The sequence below is a fragment of the Gobius niger genome (assembly GCF_951799975.1).
Source record: "Gobius niger genome assembly, chromosome: 11".
In the NCBI taxonomy this organism is placed as follows: domain Eukaryota; kingdom Metazoa; phylum Chordata; class Actinopteri; order Gobiiformes; family Gobiidae; genus Gobius; species Gobius niger.
The window spans coordinates 32,413,179-32,425,562 of NC_136862.1; positions in this window are offsets into that span (position 1 = coordinate 32,413,179).

Consider the following 12,384-nt stretch of genomic DNA (forward strand, 5'->3'; position numbering starts at 1 on the left):
GAAATAAAAGCGTGCACGACTTGCTCAAAGTTCTTAAAAGATAAAAAAGGTGTAACTTTTGTTAAAAGACGAAGGTGAAAAAAGCTGGCTTTAACAACAGCATTGATTTGCTTGTGAAGTTTAAAATCAGAGTCAACAATGACGCCAAGGCTGGTGGCTGAAGAGCGAACATGGTGTTTAAGACGGCCCGGGTCATTTGAAGGGTCCATGGAGCCAAACAATTTCAGTCTTGTTTTCATTGAGCCTTCAAAAGTTTTGAGCCAACCAGACCTTGACGTCACTCAAACACTGGAGTAGAGGTGTCAGGGGGGACCTGCCATTTTTCTTCAACGGCATATAGATTTGGCAGTCGTCTGCGTAAAAGTGGTAAGCGACGCCATGCCTTTGGAATATTTCATTAAGTGGGAGAATGTAAAGTGCAAACAGTACAGGCGCAAGTATAGAACCCTGAGGAACTCCACAGTGAAGGGGAGCGGAGGAAGATGTGGAGTCTCCCAGCCTGACTGCAAAAGATCTCTCCAAGAGGTAGGACTTGAACCATTTTAAAGCAGTCCCCCTGACACCAACACAGTTTTCCAAGCGATTTAAAAGAATTGTGTGGTCAACTGTGTCAAAAGCAGCAGTCAGATCTAAAAGCACTAAAATGGCTGAATCACCAGAATCAGTCATTAAAAACAGGTCATTAAAAACCTTTAAAAGTGCAGTCTCAGTGCTGTGCAATGCTTTATAGCCTGACTGGAAAACATCGAATGTGCTATTTGCATCAAGAAATGCTTGTAGTTGTACAAAAAATAATAAATAAAATGTAAATGATTAATGTAACTGCATTGTGTTCAATTCTTTATGTAAATATTTGTACTAATGCACCAAGTTTGAGTTAGTTTCTACTATTTCTATTTGATGATGGTGGTAAGCTGCATTTGTAGCCACTGGTCTCTTCTGAAACCAGTTAGGTCTCACGCCAAACCGGATGTGCGTCAGCGTCCGCCATGATTAGAAGCCTCTTAATTGGTCTGTCAGCTAGGAAGGAGTTAGAAAAAGAAGCCTCGATGCTAACTATCATAGCCACTTTAGCATAGGGACCTCTGGTGCTAAGTAACCGGTGATTAGGGGCTACAGTATGTGCCATCCCATAAGCCACTGCGCCAATCCCCCTCAGCCCCCTCACCCCCACCCTGAGTGCTTCATGCGCAACCACTGCTCCACTGACAGGAGCACATTTAATAATAAAGATAATGAAGGCAAAAAATAAGATTCTGCACAAGCCAAACTTTACAAAAGTGACAAAATCCATGTTGTCGTCCCCACAGCTCAGTCACATGTCAGTGTTAAAGAGGAAACTCAGGAAACAGATTAAATGAAGACAGTTTGTGCTTTTGCGCTTTTGCTTTTATTTAGTAGAAAACTTAAGCCACATGGATCATTTGCTACTGTAGCTTTATGGAATAGCTGTTGAGATAAAATGACACTAAAGGGAAATGTATGGCTCATTTGATTTTTTTTTTCTCCTTAGATGTCATTGTTTGGACACTCTGGCTGCGTCCGAAACCATCAGATTATCGCCTCTAAGCTCTAACACTAGCATCTAACTCCTTAACCCTTCATGGGGTCGACTGTTAGATCTGTGCAGTTAGGGAACTAGAGCTTCAGCAGAATTTGCACAATCCGTCCGTCCTTAAACAGGGGAAAGGGAAGTGACATCACCAACAGCTGTTTTTCTTCTTCTTTAAAGTTATTGGTGGAGTGCAGGCCAAACAAAAGTGCATGTCGCCCCCTAGTGTCCAACAACAACATAGTGTCCAAACAAAAACATTTAAGGAGAAAAAAAAATCCAAATGATCCAAACATTTCCCTTTAGTCTTATTTTATTTCAGCAGCTGTTTCTTAAAGCTACAGCAGCAAATGATCCATGTGGCTTAAGTTTCTACTAAATGAAAACAAAAGCATTTAATCCGTTTCCTGAGTTTACTCTTTAACACTGACATGTGACTGAGCTGTGGGGACGACAACGTGGATTTATCACTTTTATAAAGTTTGGCTTGTTTTTTAATTATTTTTATTTTTATTATTAAATGTGCTCCTGTCAATCAACAGTGGTTGCACATTAATCACGGCCGCATGAACATCACACTGGGCCTCGGACAAAGCCCCGCCTTTTACTTGGAATTATACCTGACCTACTCACTCCTGTTCATGTAAAACGTCTGAGGGATGTTTCTAGAGATAACTAGTGCTCCTTTGATTTAGTGGCCAAAATCTTTGGGGGTGCTTTAGGGGTGCTTTGGCAATGTCACCCCCAACCCCCCTTGGCGCCGTCCTTGAGCGGAGGGAGCTGCAGGAGGAAGAGGAAGGAGGAGGTGCACCATTTCAGAGGATCCGAGGACACTGAAGGCACCCAGGTTTCCTCCATGTGGTACGGTTTCCCCGACCCCCAAAAACATTTGGACATCGGGACTAACCCCTGGTTGTACAATGACAAATGAAGCACTTACATGTCATTATCCCCTGGTGGATAATGACATTCAACACTAATCAAACAGTCATTTTAGAACCGCAGGGGCTCAGTGACAGACAGATCGTATTGGGTGTTTTTATTTACTGCTAACTCTGGGTTTTAGTAGGATCGTCCGACAGTTTTAAATCTGACATCTCCAGTTCAAGTTGAAAAGTTCCACTCGGAAGTCGGAAATTCCGACCTTCGAGTACAAATGGAATGCACTATTTGGCGACTACAGACAAACTTGATTCTTCTGCACCCTCTTCTGATTGGCCAAAGGAAGGGAGTCTCGATCATTCGGATTGGTCAGCATGCCTGAGAACTCTCCTCCAGAGTGTGTTCGCGTCAACGGCTTGTAGAAGAAGGTAGAAAGAGTCTTAGTTGTAAAAGTGGTGCTTCGAGGTCTTATGGAGCCGTTTTATGAAATCGTGTCATGTAAGAAGCATGTGTTGTGGTCAGGTTTAGATAAGAGGAATGTGTGTTAACACGTTATAAAACACATGTGTCATGTGAGCAGGGCGTTTTGCTGCTGACAGTTCAGCGAGAAAACCAGCTCAAACTGGCTGTAGTGAATGTGTTACATGTTGTAGTTTCTAAAGTTAGATGAAGCCAGCATGACTCGCTCAGCATGTGCAATGTAGTAATACGATAACCTGTCAATGGTAAAATCCAAGGAGACCAAAGGTGCCGTTAATAAACTCTTTAGTGAGTAAACAAGACATAACAAAACAGACCGGGGTCAAAAAACTGTTTGGCCTCTGTGTGCAGCGTCATTATATAGTGAGCTATTACCAAACAAAATACCTAAATTATGATTACCATAACTTAAATGCACTCTGTGTCACTTCAGTGCCTCTCGAAAGTACTAAAACACCTTGAACTGCACTGTGCAACTTTGCACATTTTGCACATTCACACACAAGAGACTATTGTGAAGTGAAAGCAAAATGATACATGATTCTGTTATTTTTCACCCAAAAAAAAAAAGTTAAAAGTGGGGCTTGCATAAGTATTCATACAGCATGAATGAATACTTTGTGGAACCCCCTTTTGCTGCAATAACAGCAGCAAGTCTTTTGGGGTTTGACTCTGATTTTCAATAGGATTTAGGTCAGGACTTTGACTGGGCCATTCTAACACATTAATATGTTTTTTTAAACCATTCCATTGTAGATTTATCTTTGTGTTTCGGGTCATTGTCCTGCTGAAGGTGAATCTCCGCCCCAGCCTCAGTTCTCTTTCTGACTCCAGCAGGTTTTCCTCCAAAATGTCCCTGTATTTGGCTCCATCCATCTTCACAACTATTCTTAAAATCTCCCCAGTCCCCGCTGAGGAAGAGCAGCCCCACAGCATGATGCCCCCCCACCCCCCACTCAGGACGATGGTGCACTCAGGACGATGAGCAGTGTTAGGTTTGCCCCACACAAAACGTTTTGCATTTGGGCCAAAAAGTTGAATTTTTGTCTCATCTGACCAAAGCTCCTTCTTCCACATGGAGCTGTGTCCTCCATATGACTTCTAGCAAACTTCAAACGGGATTTCTTATGGCCTCCTTTCAATAATGGCTTTCTTCTTCCACTCGTCCATGAAGGCCGGATTTGTGTAGATACGACTTATAGTTGTCCCATTTACAGATTCCCCCAGATCAGCGGCAGGACTTCACAGCTCCTCCAGAGTGATCATGGGGCACTTGGTTGCCTTTCTGACCAGTGCTCTCCTTGTTCAGTCTGTTAGTTTAGGTGGACGGTCATGTCTTGGTAAGTCTGCAGTGGTGCTTTACTCTTTCCATTTCTGAATGATGGATTGAACAGTGCTCCGGGAGATGTTTGATTCTTGGAAAATCTGTATAACTCTCTCTGGTGCTCCTTGGCCTTCATGATGTTGTTTAGTGACCACAGCTCTGAGGCCCTCACAGAACAGCTGTAATTATACTGAGAGTAGATTACACACAGGTGCTTCTATTTAACCGTTAGGCCAAGGAGTGAACATTCTGGAGTCATTAGGAATGTTATGAAGGCGATTTAATGCACTCAGAAAATGCTGTATGAATACTTGCACGCCCCACTTTTCACTTTTCTACTTTTTTTTAAATAACAGAATCATGTATCATTTTGCTTTCACTTCACAGTTGTCTGTTACTCGTGTGTGAACTTTCCGCAAACAATTAAAATCTTTATGTTTATGGTTGTAAACATGACAAAATGTGCAAAAGTTCAAGGTGTATTAGTACTTTTGAGAGGCACTGTATACAGTATAAGATATCACTATTTACTATTTAATTGTTTTTTCCTCACATTTCCTGCATATTTGCACACCCACTCCCCGTAAAGTTACAGTCATGTCTGAGGAGAAGTGAGCTGCTCACAGCAAAAGCACATGTTTGTGCATTTGTGAGGTATTTTTCAATCATGAAAACATATGTCATAAAATAAATGCTTGTATTTCAATTTTATTTATTGGGAGAAAGTCTACGCTATGTGGCTTTAACCAAATCATTTGAATAAAAGTAAATTTAGCCAAAATAATCATTAATCAAAAAACTACGTCACTGCCGACCCTGCACCGATCTATCGATCTCACACTCCATCTGTTCCTCAATCGTGAACAAGACCCCGAAATATTTGAACTCCTCCGCTTGAAGCAATGACTCTCCAATGACCTGGAGAGGGAAGCCACCTTTTTCAGGTGGAGAACCATGGCCCCCCGACCCCATGCTCCCGTAGCCCCCCCCCCCCCCCCCCCCCCCCCCACAGGGCACCACGAGGGACAGTCCAGATCCACAAAGCACATGTGGACTGGTTGGGCGAACTCCCACGAAGCCTGGAGCACCCGATGAAGGGTGTAGAGCTCCAAAAAGAAGAAATGAATTAACTATTGACAAAACATTATAGAATAGAATTTAGGCTTCTACACATGTCAATTATAAGGCAGTTACACAAAAGTCCAAGGTCTTTGGGCCCACTGAAAGACAACATGCTGGTAAAAATGAACCTGGAATAAAGTTAACAAACAGATTTTCACCTCTCTCAAAAGATGAGCATAACAAACAGAGAAAATCAGAGAGAAACAGAGGAGAAGAAGTCAAAACAAATCTCGGGAGGAAAAGTGTGGCAAGTGTCAAGGCCAGAGATATCCTCGCGCTTGGAGACGGAGCCATATCTAATATAAACAATGACAGGATTACTACAAGCAGTTATCCCAGTGCCACAGTTTCTGACATCATAGATGTTCTAAACAAGGAAATCACAAATAACCCTGGGATTGATAAACTTATCATACATGTTGGTGCTGTGGACATAAGAGACGAAGAGTCTGAAGCCCTGAAAGAAAAGTTCAAAAAACTTTTTGAGAGACTTGATTGTCTGGATAAAGAGGCAATACAAATGTTCATCAGTGGACCCATCCCAAACATCGATGGGAGAATAAACAAATTCTCCCGGCTGTTTCAGTTGAATACATGGCTGTCCAACGTCTGTGAGCCGAGAGGACTGTATTTCATAGAGAACTTTAATCTGTTCTGGCAACGTGATGACCTGTTTAGAGGAAATGGGCCTCACTTGAGCAGAGGTGGAGTGAGACGACTGACGGAAAATCTCCTCCACGCTCTGCAAAATCAGAGGAGGCCTGAGCTACAAGGGAGAGCCGAGAGGAGCATGAGAAGAGCTCCTGGCTCAGCAGCAAAGGCTTCGACTGCACCACCAATAAATGATACAGTCACAGCTGCGTCATCTGCACCTGCAGAAAAGGACTCAGCTGCAGTAAAGGTTTCAGCCACAGCAGCACCACCTGCACCTATGGACTCAGCCACAGTTAAGGATTCAGCCACAGCAGCACCATCTGCACCTATAGACTCAGCAGCAGTTAAGGATTTAGCTGCACCAGCACCACCCGCATCTCCAGAAAGCGTTTCAACAATAGCAGCATCACCACCTGCATCTCCGGGGAAAAGCTCAGCTTCAGCACCACCTGCACCTATATTAAACAATTCAGCCGAAGGAGCACTTTCTCCTGCTCCACCACAGGCCTTGAGCCCGACTACTACATCTACACCCTCCAGAGACTTTTCTGAATCGTTCCCATCCCCAGAGTCACCTATGGGATTTTCCAACCATCTTGAAAACTTGATCAAACATGGGACTAAAATGACTCCCCTCACTCCAATTGCGTCAAGACCAAGGCTTTCATCCCCAATGAAGTATCAAGCCCCTCTCCCACCTCCGCCTTTTTTACAAACCGAGTCTCCCCAGCTCGGCCCCCACCACCGGCGCCCACAGCTGTTATCTCCAGCAGCTTCACTGCTGCTGTCTAGGACATTAGGGGCCTCTGCGTTGCTACCATACATAGCAAACTCAAAACTAACCAGAGGTCCATAGAGGGAGTGTGTTCTGACAAGACAATTAGTACTGTCAAACAACATAGATTAGATAAGAGAGGGACAGTCAGACCGTCCAATCAAAGAAATCTAATCCATATCCCCTGCAAAAAGATTCCACCCACTCAAACACAGATAAATCTCAAACATGCTGTACTCAATGTCAGATCGTTAAAAAACAAGTCCTTTTTAATAAATAGTTTTATTTCCTCTTATAATCTAGATTTTATGTTTTTAACTGAAACATGGCTAGACAAAAACACTGGTAATGCAGTTTTGATTGAGTGTAGACCATCTCACTTCAATTTTGTGTCTGAAACACGCCAAAACCAGAGGGGTGGGGGTGTTTGCACAATATTCAGGGACAATTTACTCCTACAAAAATTGTCATTTGGGGTTTTTCCATCATTTGAGTATGTGTCATTCAAAATGGAGATAAAACAATCTTCCATACTTTATATGACTATTTACAAACCACCACAGAACTGTTTTATTGAAGATTTTACTCAATTACTTTCATTTATATGCATTGATTTTGATTGTTTAGTAATTTCAGGTGATTTTAATGTGCATGTGGATGTGACCAACGACAGGCATGCAAAAGAACTCAGTGCTGTCCTTGAAATGTTTGATTTAACTCAGCACGTGAGTGAGGCGACTCACAACAAAGGCCACACTCTAGATCTAGTTATTACAAAAGGTGTTAATATATCAAATGTGAATGTTGTTGATGTTGCTTTATCTGATCATTTTTGTGTCTTCTTTGACCTGTGTGTTACACCTAAACCAGTGGTTGGGCCTGGAATTATTCAAAGAAGACACATAAATGATACAACAAGGACACAGTTTATGGAGATGATCAGATTTGAAAATGCCCCATGTTCTAATGTTGATAATCTGTTGGACTCTTACACATCAAGGGTCTTAAATGTTTTGGATACTATTGCTCCTGTCAAGGTTAAAATGGTTAACAATAGGCAAAAGGCACCTTGGAGAAGTGAAGATTCGGTCAGGGCACAGAAAAGGCAGCGCCGAAAAGCCGAACGGAAATGGCGCAAGTCAAAGCTCTAGGTTCATTTTGAGGTTTACAAAGAAGTACTTTGTGTGTTCAACCATATTTTACGTGGAGCAAGGGAGAAGTACTTCTCTACAATCATCTCAAACTGCAGAAACAATTCTCGTGTTCTGTTTTCCACAGTAAACAGATTAACTAACCCTCCAGTTTCACTGCCCCTAGAACTAATGTGTAATGAGTTTGCAATATTTTTCTATGACAAAGTCCAAAGCATTAAAAATGCCATAATTTCCACAACACAAATAGAAACTCTGCCACCAGATAAACACCTTGAGCTGACACATTTCACACCTGTTACTGACAAAACAATCGAAGAGGTTATCGCCGGTGTGAGGTCATGTACAAGCTGCCTTGATGAATTACCCACTAGATTTCTGAAGTCTGTGCTGACCAGCTTGTTACCACAACTTGCTCAGTTAGTTAACATCTCACTCCAGACTGGAGCATTTCCAAAGGCCTTGATGCCAAGGTAATGAACAACTACCGGCCCATATCAAACCTGCCATTCTTAGGAAAAGTCCTAGAGAAAGTAGTATATCAGCAGCTCACTTACTTTCTCCTGTCTAAAAATGTGTTTGATACTTTCCAGTCAGGATTTAGGCCCCACCACAGCACTGAGACAGCTCTGATCAAGGTGACAAATGATATCCGCATGAACACCAACGCAGGTAAGGTCTCAGTTTTAGTTCTGCTGGACCTGAGCGCTGCCTTTGACACAGTGGACCACGGGATCTTACTTCACAGGTTAGAAAACTGGGTGGGAATCTCTGGTACTGCTCTAAACTGGTTTAAGTCCTATCTCGAGGACAGGACGTACTTTGTTGAAATTGGCAACTGTGTCTCAGACAAAATTTCCATGACCTGTGGAGTCCCCCAGGGGTCAATCTTGGGACCCCTCTTATTCAACTTGTACATGCTTCCATTGGGTCAGCTAATAAACAGCAACAATGTGTCGTACCACAACTATGCAGATGACACTCAAATCTACGTGTCACTGACGGCTGGTGAACATGGGCCTGTAGATACTCTCTGTCACTGCATCCAACAGATCAGTGTGTGGATGCAAAACAACTTTCTCCAGCTAAACTCAGACAAAACTGAGAAGATTGTTTTTGGCCCACAGGCACAAAGAAAAAGTGTTATCAGTCACCTTGAGTCTCTCTCTCTAAAACCAAAAAATCAGGTTAGAAATCTAGGAGTGATCATGGACTCAGACCTGAACTTAAACAGCCACATCAAAGCAATAACATCAGCAGCTTTTTACCATCTGAAAAACATGGCTAAGATCAGAGGAATAGTGTCAAAACCAGACTTAGAGAGACTTATCCATGCATTTGTCTCCAGCAGGTTAGATTACTGTAATGGCTGCTCACTGGCCTCTCTAAACAAGCTATCAGACAGCTACAGTACATCCAGAACGCTGCAGCTCGAGTCCTGACAAGAACCAGGAAATACGACCATATTAGTCCAGTGCTCCGGTCTCTGCACTGGCTTCCTGTCACTCAGAGAATAGACTTTAAAACAGCTCTGCTTGTGTACAAGTCTTTTCATGGTTTAGCACCAAAGTACATCTCTGACATGTTACAGCCGTATGAACCATTTCGGGCCCTGAGAACCTCAGGGAGGGGCCTCCTGGTGGTTCCCAGAGTCAATAATAAACACGGTGAGGCTGCGTTTCAGTTTCATGCAGCTAAAATCTGGAACAGTCTTCACGAGGATGTGAGACAAGCCTCAACTCTGACAATGTTCAAATCCAGGCTGAAAACAGTTCTGTTTGCCCGAGCATATGACTGAAAGTATTTTATCTGCACTCTCGCCTTTTACTGTAATTGATTAATTTTATGTTGATGTCCAGAGGAGAAGGAGGTTAGGTAACTTTGTGTGAACGAGCAAGAAAAATAGTGCTCAAGACAGAGCGAGTCAAAACAAGACTTAAAAATAGTGCTCAAGACAGAGCGAAATAGTGCTCAAGATAGAGCGAGTCAAAACAAGACTTAAAAAAGTTCTCAAGACAGAGCGAATCTAAACAAGACTTAAAAATGCATATATTTGTTGTATTTGTTTTCTTATATTTATGCAACTGTGAAGCACTTTGAATTGCCTTGTGTATGAATTGTGCTCTACAAATAAACTTGCCTTGCCTTGCCTTGATCCAAAAGAGCGAAAAAAAAGTGATGAAAAACGCAACCAAGGTGTCAAAAAAGCAATGAAAAAACTGATGAAAAACGAGCCATAAAACAAAAAAGTAGTGATGAAAAGGATTTAAAAATGTGACAAAGTTTTCAGTTTTGTCATTCTTCGCTTTCAAATGAGGCCTTTTTATTTAGGCTGTACACTCCAGTCGAGGCGCTTGTTTCGATATGGTAGAATTGCCTTTGAACTGCATACTGTATTTTGAGTCAAACATTTTGGATTTCCTTCCACAAGCTTCTCACAGTAGTTGGCAGGAATTTTGGTCCATTTGTCCAAACAGAACTGGTGTAACTGAGACACATTTGTTGGCCACATTGCGTGCACATGCCTTTTCAGCTCTGCCCCAACATTTACAGCTGGATCAAGATTGTGAGGACCGACTCAAAACACTGACTTTGTTTTCCTTAAGCCACTTTGTTACCAGTTTGGCAGTTTGGGTCATTGTCCATTTGGACCCGTCTGCGCCCAAGTTTTAACTTCCTGACTGATGTCTTGAGATGTTGCTCCAATATTTCCACAGAGAGTTCTTTCTTCATGATGTCATCTATTTTTTGAAGTGCACCAGTCCCTCCCGCAGCAAAACAACCCCACAGCATGATGCTGCCCCCCCTGGACAAACATTTTTTTTCCCGTCAGACCACAGTATATGTTTCTTTTGGAGTCAGAGCTTCTTCCTGCAGAGTTCCCTCTCAGTCCATGTCGGTGCAGGACTTATAATGACAAACTCTTACCAGGTTCAGCATCTTCACCAGGTCTTTTGCTTTTGTTCTTGGGTTGATCTTCACATTTCAGACACAGCACGTTCATCTCTGGGACACAGAACCCGCCTTCTTTCTGATCTGTTTGATGATTGGACATTTACATCATTGTTTTAACCAATGAACCTGAACCTTCAAGTGTCTTGAAATTTCACCAAAGGACGAACCAGGCTTGAGCTTCCACGATCATGACATCATCATCTGGGCTTTATCAGATTGTGTAAAGGTGTCTTAGTAATCTTTGTGTATGTAAACTTCTGGCTTTGTAAAAAGTGTCATTTGATAAATAGAAATATTTTTTAAAATTGACCAAAGAAAAGTACAAGTTAATTCTGGTTTCATGTAAGACAGTGAAAAAAAACCTGCAAATGTGTCTTCTTATGAAGTGTATGTAAACATATGGTTCTCACTGTATGTGTACGGCAGTGTTAATTTCGTCGACTAAAATATTTAGTCTTAATTTTAGTCAAAGTGTTATTTTTGTCGACTAAAATTGGACTAAAACTAAATTAAAAGTTTCTCATGAGACTAAAACTATGACTAAAATGTCCAGATATTTTAGTCGACTAAAATAAGACTAAATAAAAATGAAAGGGAGAGACTAAAATCATCCAAACTTCTGTTGACCGTCTGAAAGAGCCTCAGATCATGTAAATTCTCTGTTAAAGGATCAGCTGAGCTTTGTTCATGTGGAGCAGCTCCATGAAGCAGAGGAACAAGATTAAATATGATTATAATGAATATTATCAATGCAAAAACGACTAAATTCGTCTTAAATTTAGTCGACTAAATTTACTTGCAATTTTAGTCGACTAAAACTAGACTAAAATTGAAGATTTTTTTTGACTAAAACTAGACTAAAATCGAATTACATTTTCGTCAAAAGACTAACACTAAAACTACATTAAAATATGTTGTCAAAATGAACACTGGTGTACGGTCATGTGTTCCGTGTGTTCCGTGTGTTCGGACGTCCCTGTGTGATTTGTGTTCTCATGTCTGGACTGGGCTGTTGGGAAAGGGAAATCCTCGTGGACCTGCACTCATGCCCTGTGTAAACTTTGCTCTGTGGCGACTGATCCGTGAAACATGGCCCCGGAGGTAAAACAGCCATGACTCCATTGTGACACATGAGAGTGACATGTGCTTATAAAGACATCCCGCCCGCAGCCAATCAGAACGCTCCAAATGTGTTGAGGGATCAGTTTGGACCAAAGTCAACAGCTCAAGGTTTGCTCAGAAGATTTTTTCAATACAATTCCCAGCCTTTATTTAACATGTTAACAAAATGAAGCCATATATTTGCACGTGGCTCAATCCTTTTGGTCGTCACAAATATAGGTATACAGCTCGTATTAAATGCCTTACATTTGTATATATTTAGGTCAGTTATCTACAAGACACGTAACAGTCACCACATGTTGTCAAATGTTGCTCTAATCATGATGCATTTTCATTGTGTCCTTTGGCAAGACACATCTCCCACTTT